Below are 17,785 nucleotides of genomic sequence, written 5' to 3' on the forward strand. Positions count from 1 at the left end.
TGTCCTCCCTCGGGAGGAGGAAATCAGCAGTGCTACTTCCTAGAACCCACTGAGAAGGACTGTCCCCGGGGTTGAGAAGTCGGTGGTTATGTACACTTAACTCTGGTTGGTCAAAGTGCCGAAGCCCAGTTTCTGGTTCTACCCTTTGCTCTCCCTAACTTCATGTGCTGCTGTGTAGAATGGGAATAATGTCCCGATCAGAGAAAAATCAGCTAAAATATTTAGAGCACATAGCACAGTTCCTGATGAGCACGAGAAGCACTCAGTACATATTAACCAGTGTAGTTTGCTCTAGGAACCTCTGGTGTTAGAAGACTGAGCCGGAAGCTCTGATTAGTCTCATCGGGAACCTCAGGACTGAGGTTACTTCTCCGCAGCCTCAGACGCTAGCTAGGCACATCAGTCCAAGGGTCAGGACTCAGTGCTTGGAGAGTGGGCAGAGAAATCAAATCAGCCCTGGGGCTGTTTTTATTCGAGAGATATTTTGCTAGTGGGTGCCAGACTTCAAAGCTAGTCCTTGGAGGCAGTGACCAACCAGCAAGTCTCCTCCAGGTGACTTCCAAAACACAGTCTTCTGGCAATGGCGGTCCATTGGCCCGTGTTCACTGAGCTCAGCTCCTCCTCCAGCCCTGGCCAGGCAGGCTGCAGACACCATCTCAGGGGCTCTCGGGGGCGGCCTTGGGCATCCATCCCAACAAGCCTCCCATGACCAATAATGGTGGGCTTTGCTGTGGGGCACAGGGCTAAGCGTGGTCATGTTGCCTTTCTGTCACTCCCAACGAGGAGCAAATAGATAAAATTAAAAAACAAACAAACAAAAAACCACACACTGAAAAGGGAAAGCTTTCCCTTTTCTATTCTAATTGAAAAGGCAAAATGCTGGTTCAATCAGGAGGCTTTCTTTTCAGGTGTATGCATCCCGGTAATTGATGAGGGATAATTATCTTTTTTATTCTAGTTTGGGATTGTCGTTTTCCTATTTTTCCATAGAGTCTAGAAGAAATCTAGAAGCTGTGTGTATGTGTCACTCCTGAATCCCTCCCTGTAGGGGAGCACAGTTTGCTATGGGGTATTTTCCCATTTTCATCCCACTTCGATACAACTCAGTATCATGCTTAAGAAGAACCTACGCATACTTTGCAAGGTCCCTGTTTACCCACAAACTTCTAAAAGTACTTTCATTGAGTGCTTTCTGTGCCTGCTATTGCCCAGTAAGGTAACACTGATTGGATTAAATGTATCAATGCAAGATCAAGGCCCACCCAGAGTCTTACCAGAGGCTACAAAACTCTGTGCTAATAATAGAGGCCCACCATCCTTGCTGAGCCTCGGGGCCCAGGTGCTTCAGAATTCAGAACTTTCCAGTTGGGGAAAGTAAGATGAGAGACACTCTCTGGGGCCTGGGCAGCACCAGCACCTTGCGATAAAACCTTCTGATATTTTTTGCTGTAAAGATGTCCAAATAGTATACTACACAACACGACTTTGATCTATTCGTTCAGGCTAGGGTTTGGCTTGACAGGGGTTTTCACCTTGCAGACTAAAAATTTTGACTTCTCGGTACTGAGCGCTTACCCAAGTCCTGTTCTGAGTACTGTACATATATCAAGTCATTACTTCTTCTACTAGGAGGAGCGAGGTATAGAGGCCGAGAAACGGGGCCCCAGAGAAGGGGAAATAACTCTCCCCCAAGTGGCAGGACTGCTCTTAGTTGACAGGGTTCAAGTCCTAACCCAGTTATCAATTCCACCCACATTAACCAGCAAACATTTTCACTAATTTCCTATCTCCTTTTCCTTCTAGGGATGTTTGGTTGCCCAAAGAACAGGTATGAGCAGAAAGCATAGAGAGTTCGGGAACACATACAGACATTAGATTTGCAGCCATTATCTTCTCAGAGCAGCAGGGTGAAGATGACCCACGACAAATGCGGACCCAAACAGCAACAGATCAGACCTGACCCTCTCCCGGGACACCCTACACACCCAAGCGTTTATCTAAATGTAAAAGCCAAAATAATTGGGACTTCTAGAAAATAACATCAACAAATACTCATGAACTCGGGGTGGGGGAAGACTTCTTAAATAGTGTACAAGATGCATTAACCATCAAGGAAAAGATATTTTTATGACCGTGAAAAGGCCAACCAGAGCAGAGGGAGAGGTCTAGAGCACATAGAACTGACCAAGAGCTTATTTCAGAATATATAAAGAGTGTTCAGATATCAAGGAAAAAAAAATCTAATTTAAAAAATGTTCCAGTGACTGGAACAGGCCCTTCAGAAATGAGGATGATTCATAAACACACTAAAGGTGTTCTGTATCACAACTGAAGGAAACGGGAGAATTAAACCGCCATTAGATTTAAACCCAGTGTCTACACCTCCAATCCCAGACATATGCCCAAGAGACATGGACACATATGTCCCCGAAAGACAATGTCACCCAAATTTGTCCTCAGCAGCACAGTGCATGAAATAGCCCAGAAGCCCACCTCCATTAATAGGATGGCATATTAACCAAAAAATGTTCCTACAATGTAATATTATTAGGAAATTGCCATTTGGGGCATCAAAAGTGTCCAGATAACCTAGGAGGAAAATGAACCACTTGTTACGTGGAAGGAAATGGATAGGTGTTCTCACAAAGGTAGCCGCTTAAGTTAGAGAAACCAGACGTAAGGGTTCATACTGTTGGATTTTGGGTGTATGAAATTTCTGGAACCGGCCCCAATGTAAATCTTAGTGAGAGACTATGGACTCTGAAAAACAATCTGAGGGTTTTGAAGGGACAGGGGGTGGGAGGTTGGGGGAACCAGGTGGTGGGTATTAGAGAGGGCACGGATTGCGTGGAGTACTGGATGTGGTGCAAAAAACAATGAATACTGTTAAGCTGAAAATAAATTTTAAAAGAAAGTTAAAAAAAAAAAAGAAAAAAATCTTAGTGCTCAGGAATGCATGCTTAACTGATATTACTGAGGAAAAAAGCAAGGACTTGCCATAGAAGTCACGTGAGGGTCACTGTGTTGGGAAGGAGGGGGTAAGACTGAGGGAGGATGCTGGAATTTCTGAGGCGTTGACAATGGGTTGTGGTCATTTGCTTTGTGATAAAACCTTGAGCTGTACTAATCCTATGTTTTTTCCTTTCCTGTGAATATCTCACAAATTAAAAAGCTTAAAAACACACACACAAAAAACCCCTGGTGGTCCTGGGGAGGGGTCCAGGAAAGAGATCGGGCTCTGGGTTCTATCAGGGACTTTGAAATCCTTTGAAGGGATTTCGTTTGAGCCACTGACAGTCCATGTCCCTGAAGTATTTACTATGATCGTCCACATCTCTGGCACTTGGAAGGATAGCTGCTTCTATCCCAGATGTTTAACCAGTTATGTGATTCACTTTTAAAACAGAACACACCGGACTTTGCCTCCCAGCACCAAATGGACTCCAACAGCCTCCCGATGACCTTTTGCAAAACCTAGTGACCATCTCTTTGTTTCTGAAGCACCTCAGAGCTGTTTTTCCACCTGAAACAGGCCCAGACAGCTAAGTTTTCAATTTTCCCTGTGTGTGTATGTGCATGTGTGCGTGTGTGTGTGCATGTGTCTGGGGAGGGTTTTGGTGATTTTTTTTTTTTAGTCCTTGTTGTTTGCGCGGTATTAGCAGTTAGGTCTGAGCTGGCTCTCTAAGTATACGTAGCAGGACCTGCCTGCATTATCATCATCAGAAGCCATCATTATGTTGCTATTTCTAACCTGTTGTGGATTAAGAAAACAGCTCACCTCATTCATTTATCCATTTAATTAATGGTCATTAAAACTGTGTAAAGCAAGAGGGAGTGAGCCTGAAAGGTCTAATGGGTCTATTTCTGTGCATCTTTTTACTGCCCAGGCTTAACACCACTTTAGCTAATCCGAAAACATCTTACTACGTAGTACCCAGCTAGATTCTAAAGCACTGAGGCCACCGACACTAAAATCCCATTTTATAAGGACAGACAGTAAGGGAGTAAGTCTGACACATTCGTACCATACAGAGGACCCAGGGTAAGCGGTGGGGATCGGATCATCACACTGGGTCCCAGGGCCTTTGGGGTGGCCAGGAGTCCAGCGCAGAGAAAAATGTGGCTTCCCTGCCATTTTGAGGTTCCTTTTGTTTCCGTTATTTATTCCTACCGCAGGGCCTTTGCTCTTGTCATCCCTCTGCCCAGAACACTTTTCTGAAATTTCACATGGACACTCCCCCTCATCATTCATGTGTCAGACTTTCACTGAACATTTCCCCTGCCTGCAGCCATTGTCACCTCAGTTCTGTTTCCTTTACAGTTTATCATAGGGCCTCTTTTTTTTTCAACACTAGATCTCCAAAGAAATGTCTCCTTCCTGGGTTGAGGGACTGGGATTGGGAAACCAAATGGCTCCCTAAATATGTCACTTGACTTAAATTTTAAACCAAGGGGATTTAAAGCAATTCAAATGTATAACATTTGACCACATTACTTAAAGTTAGTTTTTGGTTAATTACAATTAAAAAATAAAATAATCTGAAAATAAGGAAGAACTCACAGCTTGGAACTTAAGCCTGAATGCCATCCTGGAGGTTCGAATCTCTTTTCCACTCTCCTTTGGGTCTGGATCCCACAGGCCTGGTTGGAGATGCCAAAGCAAGAGATGTGAGTGATTCCTGAGTGCCAGCTCACACAGAGAGATCTCCCACAGCCCATTAGGGCATCTCACATTCCCACCATAGGTGACTACCAAAAAATAAAAAGGGAAGGGTAAGTTCTAGAAACCAGTGTGGGAGGGGTTGGGGGGAAAAGACGAAGTGGGGGGCAGTGCATATTATCTCAGATGATACTGTCAGTGACAGTGGTGTTTAAAATTGGTCTCTAAGGTGCCTCGTTAGCGCAGTAGGTAGCGTGTCAGTCTCATAAAATTGGTCTCTATTCTGCTTTACTCCTAGATGGTCTCATGACCCTCCTCCAGAAGTATTTTTTAGGTGTTCCTAAAAGGTAATGCTTATGGTGGCAAACAATTGGAAACCACTTATATGAATGTGTAACCACCTTTCTCCCACTGATATATTATAATGCTGTCACGTAGGCAAAAAAATATAGTTATTGCTTTATGCGTACATAACGAAACTCTCTTTAGGCCAGCCATGAGCCAATGGGTTATCACTAAAAACAAAGAATAGCTAGGGGAAGAAACAGATTGAAAGGTATATACCAACCTTAACAGGGATAATCACAGGGTAAAATCTAATCATTTCTTGTTATGGATAGGACTAACGATACCTACTAATTTAAAAATTAGGAAAAATAATTTTTTTTTATCCATCCATCTATTAGGAGATGTTGCCTATTTCTGAGTTGGGAATTTTCATACCCATTATGTGGGGAGAACTTTTAAACCTACCTTTCCCCACTCGCAATGAAAATTTGCTAAGATTGTTATCAGGAAAGGGCTTGGTAACTGTAGAGTTACACAGATGTAGCTAGTTGGACTGTATGGAAATAAGGAGCTTGCATAAGGAGCTTGCATACACACATCCTAATTTCCGGAAATGTGTAGGAAATAGGAGAGTCTACCTGTAACCCCCCAAACTTCCCCCAAATGTGTCTGCATGCGTTGATCAGGACTGGAATTTTTATCAGTTCTATGTCCTCTCACCTTACCTGAAAAGCTGCCAAAACACATGGTAAATTTAAAATAACACAAACTCTAGCTCCGTGGGTACCTAACTCTCATGCACGTAACAATCTAGAAGGAAAACAGTGGAGGCAAGGTGAATGAAGGGGAGGCCTGGCCTCTACCAGGATGACGGTCCTTTCTCTTCCTCCTTCTTCCCCCATTAAACAACCCTATTACCCACCCCACACCTTACCAGCTAACCAAACACACTTAGATTTCTTGCCTCTCACACTGCTTCCTTCATGAAAGATCCATTTCCTGGCAATCCAGCGAGCCTCTCCTAGAGTCCCTGCCGCCCAGTTTACCTGCCTCTGGCCCAGTGTTGCTGCCTTTGGAGGAGTGAGACGCACTAGGGCCCAGGGAGGGAAAGGTCTTCCCTTAAAATAGTGCTGTTGCTTTTAAACCTCAGTCCTGCTTGGATGAGGAAACAGATAAAGCACCTGAACAGAGTAGGGCAGGAGTCTCTCCCTCGCAGGTGCTGCAAGTAGGAAACACACATGAGGAAGCCAGGTACTAGAGGACAGGCGCATTCTGTGTCGGGGGCGGGGATTGGGCAGGAAATGCCTTTTCAGGGCTCAGCTCCAGGGGTTGCATGAGAAGACACAGAGTGATGTTGCCAGATCTTTGGACTTTGCTGGAGAAGCCAGATAACCGGGTTTATGAAATGTACCACTAAAACAACAACAACAAATAACCAGACAGGACAAACAGAGCAGGTCTATAGACTGCCAGTTTTCATCCCGACACCAAAATATATTCTCAGGTGTGCAGACCCTGGCCCGGTGCCCTTCTGACCAGCTACAGGGCTGTGTCCTCTGAGGCCCTCTGGGGTCTCCTCCTGCCAATCTCCTAAAGCCTTTAGTGGGGCTGGCAGTCTTCACAAAGTAGAGGTGGCAGAGAATGCCTCCAGAGGGGAGGACGGCGCTCTTCCCTGGGCGGTGCCTGAGAAGGGCCCCCGGGAGCCCGGCTCTCATTTCTCTTCTTCCACTCAGCACCCTGCCCTGAGTCACCCGGCCTGGGAAAACCTGGGTACCGATACTGATGGGAAAAGCCAGACTCTTGCCCTGTGCACTCCAAACTCTCCAGCAGCATGAAGCTGGCTAGTGACTGAAGCAAGTACAGAGGGGCACTGCCCGCCTGACTCTGAGCTATCAGGCTGGGCCTGGAGAAGGGGCAGCTGCGCTCTGCATCTGCTGGCGGGGACCCCACCCTGGGGCCAGCGGGCCCACAGCCTGGTGCTTCCCTGGCCACAACCACTGCTACCAAGGTGGATCGTAGCATAAGATCCTGCAAAAGTGGCTCCAAGAATAACACCTGAACTAAACCACTTTGAACTTCTGCATTCGTTAGGAGTGTCTTCAAGGGCTCTCTGACGGTGCTGATCATTTTAGAATTGTCCAGTCAGGCCCACTGATAGGGAATCTATTCGCCTGGCTGCTGCCAGAATTCAGGAAATGTCAAATAATGGGTTATGTCTTTGTGAGAAAGCACTAGACTTCAAAGGATCAGGTTTCAGCGGAGAATTGCTAGAGGAACAAAACACAGGCTGGCATCATGAAAGGCTGTTTTCAACCTTGCTTAAATATGCATACAAATGTGCAGAGAAACCCTGGAAACGGAGACACAAAAATCATCGAGGTTACTACCTCTGACCATGGGAATGGGTGACTATTTGGTATGTGTTTGTATGCTGCTCCAAAAAGGATTTAAGGCAGCTTACGAACGGACAAAAGAAACTTGATTCAAAATGAGTGACAGAAGAGGCAAAGAAGTGCAGGAAAGGAGGACTGAGGCAGCGGAGGGCCAGGCGCCACACATTAAATCCAACCCAGTGAAACTGCCATTTTTGTAGGTCAACGTCATGTGGTTCAGCTTCATACAGCAGGCTGATCTACACTTGCTGGAGCTCAGGCGCCTTGGGCTCTCCGCTTTGTAGTCCGCTAAGAGTGGTAAAAAGCCCTCGTTAAAGACCTTTGGTTGTCCATCAGGTAAAAACAAACTGGATGCTCAGGGCTTTCTTCCTTCTAAGACCATAGTTTCCTTCTGTAACCAGAGACTTCTAAAGTAAATTTTAAAAATTTTTAAAGATTTTATTCATTTATTTGAGAGGGAGAGAGAGCATGGGAGAGCTGGATAGTGGGGGAGGGGCAGACAGAGGGGAAGAAGCAACTCCCCACTGAGCAGGGAGTTCCACAAAAGTAACTGCCTTTTAAAGTTGAGGCTGGTTGTGAGCCCCCCCCCCCCATCCCTGGCTCCTCAGATTTGGGGAAATTTTACTCCATCTCTCAAACAAGAAGATAATCTCTGCTCAACCCGCCTCCCATGTGGTTTTGTATATTCAAATGAGATGATGGTAGGTGAAATTAGATGGTATGTGAAATTAATTAAGACTTGCAAGTCTTATGAATGGCACCATTTTATTTAGTGCTTGTAATGGTCCGGCATTGGGCTGGTGCCTAGTAAATCAGTCACAGAGGGTCATAGTGGAAAACTGGTAAATCCAAATGCTGTAGGTAAAGTGCCTTGCATGATGTCTGACACATAAGAGACCAATCACACGGTGACTGTTCGTCCTAGCAAGAGACACGAATGCTTTGCAAAGACGAAACTAATAGATCCCAAATAAGTCTGTCGAACTTTGTAAATATTAGGCATTATTTGTTGAGTCAATGAATATAAAGTATTACCACACGGCCTGGTACAAAGTAAGGACTCAATAAATAACTATAATTCCATTTATTTCTTTTCTTATGGGTCTGTTCAACTAAGAGGCATAGACAGGATCTCAAACCCTTGCTTCTCTGGCTTTCAAACCTGGCCCACCACAATCTATATGTATAATGAACACATATAGGTAGAATCTAAAATTATCAATTTAATGAATCAGGCCTCAGAGCCTTGAACTTTTTTTTATCTCAAGTTAGTTTTTTGTTTAAGTTAAAATGTTTCCTTAAAATCTCCTGCCATCCTCTATTGTTTCACTGCTACTGGGTAATTTATGCCAACCAACTCCTCCTCCCACTTCTCCTAGGGCTATAGATCATTCCTGTTTATTTTCTCCTGGAAACTGAGGTCCTCCACTGTCCCTTCTCCTTCCCGAGTAGCATCATCTCTATCCCAGAGATAGGGACCTTCCATCCTTCAGCCAAGAAGCCTCATGAAGCGCCTACTGTGTGCCCAGCTCTACATGAGGGCCCGGCCCTGCCTTCCTAGGGCTACAGTAATGGATTGTCATTGAGTAATTTAACTGATGCACGCCCCTGTCGTGTTCTCATGTTTGGCACACAGTAGGTACTCAGCAGTGTTTCTTAGTTTTCGATCTGTGTGAGGAGCCTCTCTGCTCTCAGCCTCAGCACTAAATCTAGCTGCTTACGCATGACCTCCCTTCATCCTCACAGTGACTCAGTGACTGCATGAGTGTTTGCATTCTAAAGCTAAGAAATCCAGACCACAGAGGTCCATTACTTCCCCGGCCAGATGGGATCCACTCAAGTCCACCGAACTCCAAAGCCTCTGCTTCTGTCCGGGTCCAGGCACAGGCTCGGTTTGAAGTACCAAAGTCAAGGTGCTCCCTCTTAGGCCCGCATCCACACATCCATCCACGTCCTGCAGGACCCCAGAAGTGTACTGAGATCTGCACACTCTGCTATCTGATGAGATTCTAGCTGGGACATTGTCTGTCAAACTTCCTCTCTCCACCTATAGACTCCTTTCTTCGTATTTTTTTCCTGCTTCCACCCAGTTGGAGCTGGCCTCCCTTCCTCCCCACCCCCCTTCACACAGATCTCCGAGTCCGTGATCTCTAAAGAGAAAGGACGCTCCATGTGCTGGCATGACTTGCCCGCTAACTTGTATGTCGGTCATAAGGGAGTGGTCGGTCTAGCAAGACTGGATACAGCTCAAATGGCCAAGGAAGTTTTGTACTTGCCCTAGCGCTAAGGCCCAGAGTCAGGCCAGCTGGAGGGAGAAGCCCAAGGACTCAGAGGAGCACCTCATCCTCTAGAGTAGCTCCTGAAGTGTGGTTCCCAGACCAGTACCACCAGCAGCACTTTTTCCCTGAGACCTGACTGGCCATACAACCTCTCTGCCCAACCCTCTCACCTCCCCCTCCACCCTGATCTTCTGAACAAAGTCTGGAGATATGACCCAGCAACCTCACAGGTGTCTCTGGTGTGCACTCAATTTTGAGAACTGCTGACCTGTAGGGTAGAACCCCACCTGTGTTCTAGCACAACGTCTACCGCCTCTGTCTACACCTCCAGCCTTATCTCACCCCTCTCCCTGCATCATCACCTCCTCCAGGAAGCCCTCTCCAGGGTAAGGGCAAACACTGCCTTATTAATCTTCACATTCCTGGTGCCTAGCACAGTGTCTGGTTCTCAGTAGCTGTGTAGTCAGAGGTTTGTTGAATAGTCACGAAATCGAAGCTGACGTGCGAAAGTGGGGCTCGGGGTGTGGTTACCATGGAGAAGGTGTGACCCCTGCCGGAACCAGAACTCTGGCCAATGGCCTAGGGCTGCAGCCACAGATCTTGAGTGACAAAGGCCAGGTGCCACAGAAAGTCTCAGGATAGTAAACGGATCCACGGATCTCCCCTAAAAGGGGCAGACACCACTGAGTTTTGGAGGAGGGCTGGGGTTGCTACTCCACTCATGTGTCTGAAGCCAGAAATTAGGACCTTTGGGTAAAATTCCAGGACTTTAGATATTGGCTCAAAACAACAACAACAACAACAACAATGAAAAAGAAAAAAAAAAACATACAACAAAAACAAAAAAGTAACCCTCCAAAACCCAACTGTGGGCACCCAACGAAGTCCATCTCAGAACAAATGCAGGACACAATAGATGTTTGTGAGCTTGCTACTGCCCAGCATCAGCAAAGCCCTTCCTAGAACTCCCAAGTTCTTAATCACAATATAAGGTGGGCAGCATGAAGGCACGGGGGCTTTGTCTCTTACTCACAAACTCTGGCCCAGAATCAGAGCTGAGCTCAGTCGACATTTGAGGAATGAATTAACGACAGAGGACGGCCTGACACCATCACCATCACAGTCCACCTTTGTACCAGTTCCCCCCTTATCTGAACTTGGCTCATCTCTGTCAGGAGGGCTCCCAAGAGCCCAGCTGATTTTACTCTCCCAAACACCCAATGCCCTCTCACTGCTAATGGCAGTGTAGTTGCCTCTTGGGCTCTCTCCCGTGACAGAGGGGAGGGGCTCCTTGCCCACATGATGCATCCATGTTTACCCTGAGAGCAGGTTTCCAGACGGCCAGTGGTATGCTGGGAACTACCGCTAGTTACCGGCAACAATACAAGCTCTTTGTCCTTACAGGAACTCAGTAAAATTAAGGTATTTTCCCTCCACGGCTAGAGGCTTTGTATTTCCCGACAAAGGGCCAGGAGGTTGGCCATTCTCAACTGCTACCCAGACTTACTTCATTCTTTCTGATGTAAGGGGGTGGTGGGGACTCACGGAAGAATGCAGTGGGCTGCCCCTCCACAGAACAACCACAACCTGGTCTCACCCTATTTCAGGAAGTGGGCCTTTCCCATTTGGGGGTCACTGCACAAGACACAGTCTCTTCCCTTTACGTATGTCTGGCCAAATGTCTTTTTCCAGAAGCTTCCAGAGTAACCCCTCCTGATCCAGGCACTGTGTAACGTATTAACCCCCATCTTACAGGGAACCTGTCAGAACACTCTCCCTCTCCCCAAATTTGAAGGGACCCACCTGTGTCTAACCCTGAGGAAAACTGTTCAGATAAAAATCAGTGCTGCTATCACCTGAATGACTTATAGGAACAATGGGAGCACAGAATGTTTAAGTTGGAACAAACCTTAGAAATCATCTAGCCCAGTGATTTTTCAGCACAAACAGATAAAACAGATAACAACAGGATTGCTTGATCTGATCCTCTTTCCCATCTCCTTCCAGTCCTTGGATAACCTCGGGGCAGGGCTTGCACTGAAGAGGGGAGCTCCACCAAACTGCTGGGAGTCCTGAGTTTGAAAACCTGACCCATGGCAGGGTGGGAAGACGGGACAGGGACGGGACTTACTGAAGATCCCTATTATACAAGGAATCTATGGTTATTGTGAACCTTGTGAAATTTCCAGAAAAGGGGGGCAAGTTACCCTCCATGAATAGCCACCATGGCAGTTTGGGCATGTTTATTTTATTACCAGCATTTGCTGGAATGTTGAAAACCAAAACCCAAATAAACTACACGTAGAAAAAATAAAGACTTTCCTTTTTCTATGCATTAAAGTAGTTTATTTGGGTCTTGGTTTTCACCTGGGGCTGCATCCAACCAGAGAGGGACTTTTTCCCAATTCACACAGAAGTGGGAAACCAGTGTCCGTGGACTTCAGCTCCTCCCGGGCTGACTCCACAGCCCTGACACCACTCTGCTCAGAACCCCAAATGCCCGTCTGGGTGACCTCACTCAGCGCAGATGAGCCTAGTGGCAGATTCAGGGGCTCTTGGGAGGTATTTTGATGGGAAGGTAGGTACACTCAGCCCCAAAGGAGGCCAGAGTTCAACCACTACATGGTCGCCCAAGCATTCTGCAGCAGGTCAGAGGGAGGAGGGGGGCAGGCAGGAGGGCTCCAGCGTCAGGCTGCACACCCCTGGAAGACTTATGGATTAACGCTGAGTGGTAATTGGGGATCACTAGCTCTCTCTTCTTTGCCCTCAGCTGATGAACTGTTTCTAATCCTGCCCAGAAGACAGAAGCCTTTAGAAGAGACCATCCCGTCTCTCCACCAAATTAACTGAACCTCCTGACCTTGTATTCATATACTCTGCATTTCCTCTTTGCACCTGGCTTGATTCTCCTCTGACTCCACTCAGACTCCCCTAGATCCTCTTCCCTCTCACCTGCTCTAGGACAATTTCCCAGGCATGTCCCCCACCTTTCCCAGCCCTCTCCACAGCACTGAGGTCTTCCCTTAGTGGGAATGTTTCCCATTGGCATGCAAATGCAGGGCTTCCTGCTATCTTTAGAAACCTTCCCTCCTCCTTGAGCTCACATCCCCCTCTTAGCTATTTTATCCTCCTGATAGCAGTACTCCTTGAAAGATCACCCATACTCCATCTCCTCTTTCCTCCATCCCATTCTTTCTTGAATCCATTCTAACCAGGTTTTTGCTCTGAATATGCCCCACTAGAAGAGCTCTTATTGGAGGTGCCTGGGTGGCTCAGTCAGCTGAGCATCTAACTCTACATTTCCACTCAGGTCATAGTCTCAGGGTCTGGGGATCGAGCCCCGCCTGGGGCTCTGTGCTCAGCATGGAATCTGCTTGAGATTCTTTCTCTCCCTCTCTTTCTGACCCTCTCTCTGCTTGCTCTCTCTCTATATAAATAAAAATTAAAAAATAAATGAGCTCTTATCAAGGTCACCATTGTCCTCCATGTTGCCAACCCAACAGTCAGCTCTTAGTTATCTTTCTTAACCTTGTGACAGCGTGAGAAGTACATGATCCCTCTTCGCGACCTGAAATGCTTTCCTCCTACATCGTGGGCCAGCCACTTCTCACCTCTTGCTGGATTCCTTTCCTGACCTCTGTACACCCAAGTGTCCCACACAAGGGCTCAGTCCTCAGCTCTCTTCCACTCAGCCCTTAGGTCAATGACTTTCAGACTTTTCTGATCACAACCCAAAATATATTCCACATCCTGACTCAGGAGCTTTGTGCATGTATACACAGTTGACATAAAATGTTTTGTAGAACAGTGAGTAACCCTACTATGTTCAACACTATTTGAAATTTTCTTTCTTTTTAAAATGCTGCTCAAGACCACCATCGGGTCATGCTCTAGTCTTTAAATGCCATCTGTATGCTGACAACCGCCAAATTTATCATCTCTAGCCTGAACCTGACCTTTAGACATGAATTTCCAAAAGCCTACTCAACAGTCCCTTCATTGGCACATCCCACCAGCCTTTCAAACTTGGCAAGCCCCATCCCTGGCCTTCTCCAGCTCAGCAACAATTCACCCAGTTGCTCAGATCCAAAACCAGGGCCTGCATTTGTGCCATTTTGACTTCTTCCTTTCTCACCCTACATCTGCTTTATCAGAAAATCCTTCTAAATGATCCACCTTCAAAATATACCCCAATGCAATCACTTCTCACCATCTGTTACCATGCTAGCCTAGCTACTATCTCTCACCTGGACTCTTTCGAGTCTTAGCTAGTCTTTCTACATCTACTCCAACCCCTCTACAGTCTATTCAACACAGCAGCTAAAGGAATCCTTGATATAAACTAAATCATGTCCTTCACTCAAAGCCCTCCCATGTGCCTCCATCCCACTTACAACTCAATCTCTAAAGTCTTTCCAGACTCTCCACATATGGCTATTCTAACCTCATTTCCTTCTGCTCCAGCCACATTAGCCTTCCTGCTGTTCCTCAAACTTGGCAAGTTTATCCCTATCCCAGGGCCATTGGCCTTACTGGTCTCTCTTCCTGCGTGGTACAGCTATTGTACAACGTGCTTCTTTGCTTCACTCAAAAAAGAACTGTGAGGTCTAGGTAGCCTCTTGTTTTGTCTTGTTTTCCTTCTTTTGACACTCATCATCATCACATAATGTATTTCTTACTTTTACCATTATCTGTAAGCCACAAGTTCCAAGAGGGAGGATTTAATTTGGTCGCTGGGCTCAGGGAGTGCCTGATACAGAATAGGTATTCAATAAATATTTGTAGAAATAACAAATGATACTCAAATGCTGCATTTAAGCAGGTCGATGCAAGAATGGTCAGATAGGGATAAGGACTAAGTGGGACTTGAGGCTAAATGGATGGAGCCTGATCTGCCCTAAAGCATTCACATGCAAAACAAAACTCGACAGGATGGGGGGGGGGACAACCTTGACTTAAAACACTCAAAACCTTAGAATTGGAATTTAAGATCTTTGAGACCTCCCTTATTAAACAAGTTGCCAACCTGCTGTTCAAAACTTCAGTGACTTGTCAAGGATAACTCTGCAATTTGGCCTGGAGCTAAGGTAGGTCAAGGGTCTTCTTGAGGGGTTATCTTTCTACCTGGAATGAGAATTCTTTTGAGGCCCTGTAGAAGCTACATGGAGTAGTTTAATTGTTGGAACACAGAAAAAGCACTTGGCAATCCATGCTTCAAGGTGTACTTACTTGCCCCATCAGGCGTATTGTGGAGAAGACCAGATCTAGAGATAATTTCAATCACCAATGACAAGGGTATGGCACTTGGCTAACCTCCCCCACCACAACTGGATGGTATGTTAGTATAAATTCTCTGCTTAGAACCAAAGTGGCTTTTGCTAAGGTTTCTGTACTCGAAGGCAAGTCAAATTTTCTAATTCCAGATTCCGTGAGGCTTCCTGTTCTCTGGCTGCCCTCCGCAACCTGAAAGAATCGGGAGCTGATAAGTAACTTCAGGCACTGGACTACAGGCCCTTGTAGACACCGGCTCCTTGGGTACCACCAGCTTGGAGAGAGGAGTGGCTTAAGGAAATGCTGATAGAATTGTTATTCTGTGCATAAGCATTCATTTCCCTATTTCTCCCTCTATTCTGCTATGAGTGGTTTTTTTTGTTTTTTTTTGTTTGTTTGTTTTTTGTTTTTGTCATTAAATTTTCTTAAAGTTATTGACTCCACAAATCGCAGACGCCTCTTCTGGATTCTGCTGAGAGTTCTTTCAAGAGAAACGGGTGGGCACCATGCCTCCCTACATACCCGTCCCCCATTTTGCAAAGATAGTTGTTTATAGGGACTCCGGAACTGGGTGGTTCCTTCTTGTGTTCATAATGTCCTGTGGGTACTTCCCCAAGGATGAAGTAGCTCCATCCACCCTTAAGGGCACCTTCCTCTCTCTTACCCTAAGTTCCCTAGAAACAAGAGAGAAAAGCAAGGCTACATAATTTAGCCTGGAAGCAATACCAGGGGTCCTCTTAAGGCTCCAAAATCCCACTCCCTGATTTTGCCTGAAGGAAGGTGTATTGGGAGCCCCTGCTGAATAAAGGGATTACCCCCAAGGCTCTGGAAATCACCATATTTGTGGGAGTGGAGTGAAAGGACAGTCCAGGGCTAAACCTTTGTTTCAAGATTTCTTTTCTTTCAGTGCCCATGGTTCCTGGCCACGCTGCTTTGAAAAATGAAGAGGTAGACCAGACAATGAGTGGTAAGCAGCGCAGCAAAGTTTATCAGGTGATAGTACCAAAGCTCCTGAGGAAGGAGGGGACTCGGGAGAGGGTTGCCCTTGGAGTTTCTAAGTCTAGGGATTTTTATGAGCTTGTTGGTAGACTCTTAATCTGATGAATCCTCCCTGTGCTGCCGCCCACCCCACCCCACCCAATCAGGTATTTTGTCCACACACTCATCTACCTATCATAATAGGTAGCTGGGTTAGGTAGCTAACAGGATGGGTTTTTTGTTTTTTGGTTTTTGTTTCTTTTTCTTTTAAGGGTAGTTTTCCTCTTAAGAGAAAGGAACCTTGCCCCTGCAGGCCCTTCTTCCAACTATCTTCCATTACCTTCCGGGGCTTGGGTTTATCTCATTTAATCCTCATCACTTTATAAGCTTGATCCCATCATTATCCACATTTTACAGATAACCTAAAATCTCACAGCAAGTGTGAGTGGCAAAGCATGGTGAACCCACAGTACCAAAACCTGTTGCTTTTCATCCCTAACCTTTGTGGCTCATAATAAGCCTGAGTCAACTGGTCACTGAATCTACATGTTACAGATGAAAAACTCAGGCTCAGGCTCAGACAGCCTTCTGTGTTTTTCCCAAAAGAATTAAGTTAGTTTCTGGTCCAATCAGGACACAAACCCAGATTAATGACTACTCCACACAACCCCTCACCGGCCTAAGCATAAATCTGTGGACCCACGCTCTCCAACAAGGGTCCTCCCAATAGGGAGCTCAGTGACACACAAATACAACACTCTAGGCACAAGGACTCACCCCCACCCCCAACTCCCAACGCAGAACCTGTCGGAGCTGGAAAATGGAGACATTTTTACAGATCCCTCAGACTTACTTTGACCCTCTCTGCCCAACAGGGCACCCCACATTCCACCATCTTCCCAGAGACCAGCTCTGTTCACCCAGAACTTGAGGAAAATAAGTATACTGTGAAAGACTCTAGATCCCTCATACCCCGTCTTCATACCTGAGAAGAATGGAGTCAGGAAGAGCCAGAAATTGCTGCTGCCTGAGGAGGAAGAAGACACCAGACCTTACCGAGGGTGAGCCAAGACATAGCCTCCCAATCCCAAGATATATAGCCTGCAGCCTCCCTTAATCTCCTTTACCCAGGTTAGGGTGGAACAGCCCCTCACTGCCAGCTCCCTCTCTAAATCCATTCATTCTGTTTTCTCTCTAGGGTTGCTTTCACCCTCCCTTGTTCAGCTTAGAGACCCGGCTTTGGGGGTGATTCCTTCATTCTGCTCATACTCACTGTAAGCCTCTTGCTGTGATGACCCATCTGAGCAGCCTAATCTGGTTCACATACATGTGCTCTGGGGCATTAGAAACCCAGGACACTTGGGCTAACCCACTGACATCCCTACTGGGGAAGAAGGTGTAAACATCAAGAAGACAATCCTAAAACTCATCTGGAAGAACAGGGAAAGAAAGAATATGGAAGAACATTCAGAAGACAGTAAAGAAGTGAGATGAAAAAATGCCTTATAAGATATTAAAACATGCTAAAATGCCACCATTATCAAAATAGTATGGCAATAGCCTAGGAGCAAGATGATGGATGAATTGAATAAAATAGCTTTAGAAGCAGACCCCTGTTAAAATCTGATGAAGAAGGCATCTCAAATCAACTTTAAAATCAAGTAATATTACTAAATTTTCTAGAGTAACTTATTAGCAATTTGAAAAAAAAATTAACTCAGACACACTCATATCATCTATCAAAATTAATTCCAGATAGACTATAAAAGGCAGACCACAGAAAAATGATGAATGAGACAGACAAAAAGAGCTATAGATTTGACTGAATAGATAAAAAATTACAGTAAGAAAAAACATCCCTGCTCAGTAATAAACATTGAGTTGGTCCCCCTTTTTTTTAATTGTTCAAATTCATC

The 17,785-nt window shown here is 45.8% G+C and overlaps 1 long non-coding RNA gene across 1 annotated transcript in view; it reads right to left on the minus strand.

The window, feature by feature from the left end:
- Window positions 1–4,561: 4,561 nt before the first annotated feature.
- LOC131825202 (uncharacterized) overlaps window positions 4,562–17,785 on the minus strand; it is a 55,991-nt gene continuing 42,767 nt past the window's right edge. The window contains exons 5-6 of the long non-coding RNA XR_009351158.1: window positions 16,855–16,896; window positions 4,562–4,641 (exon numbers count right to left, since the gene is read on the minus strand). This is a non-coding gene — a long non-coding RNA (uncharacterized LOC131825202). The remainder of the gene's footprint in view (window positions 4,642–16,854; window positions 16,897–17,785) is intronic.

Source organism: Mustela lutreola, chromosome 1 (genome assembly GCF_030435805.1).
Source record: "Mustela lutreola isolate mMusLut2 chromosome 1, mMusLut2.pri, whole genome shotgun sequence".
Taxonomy (NCBI): Eukaryota; Metazoa; Chordata; class Mammalia; order Carnivora; family Mustelidae; genus Mustela; species Mustela lutreola.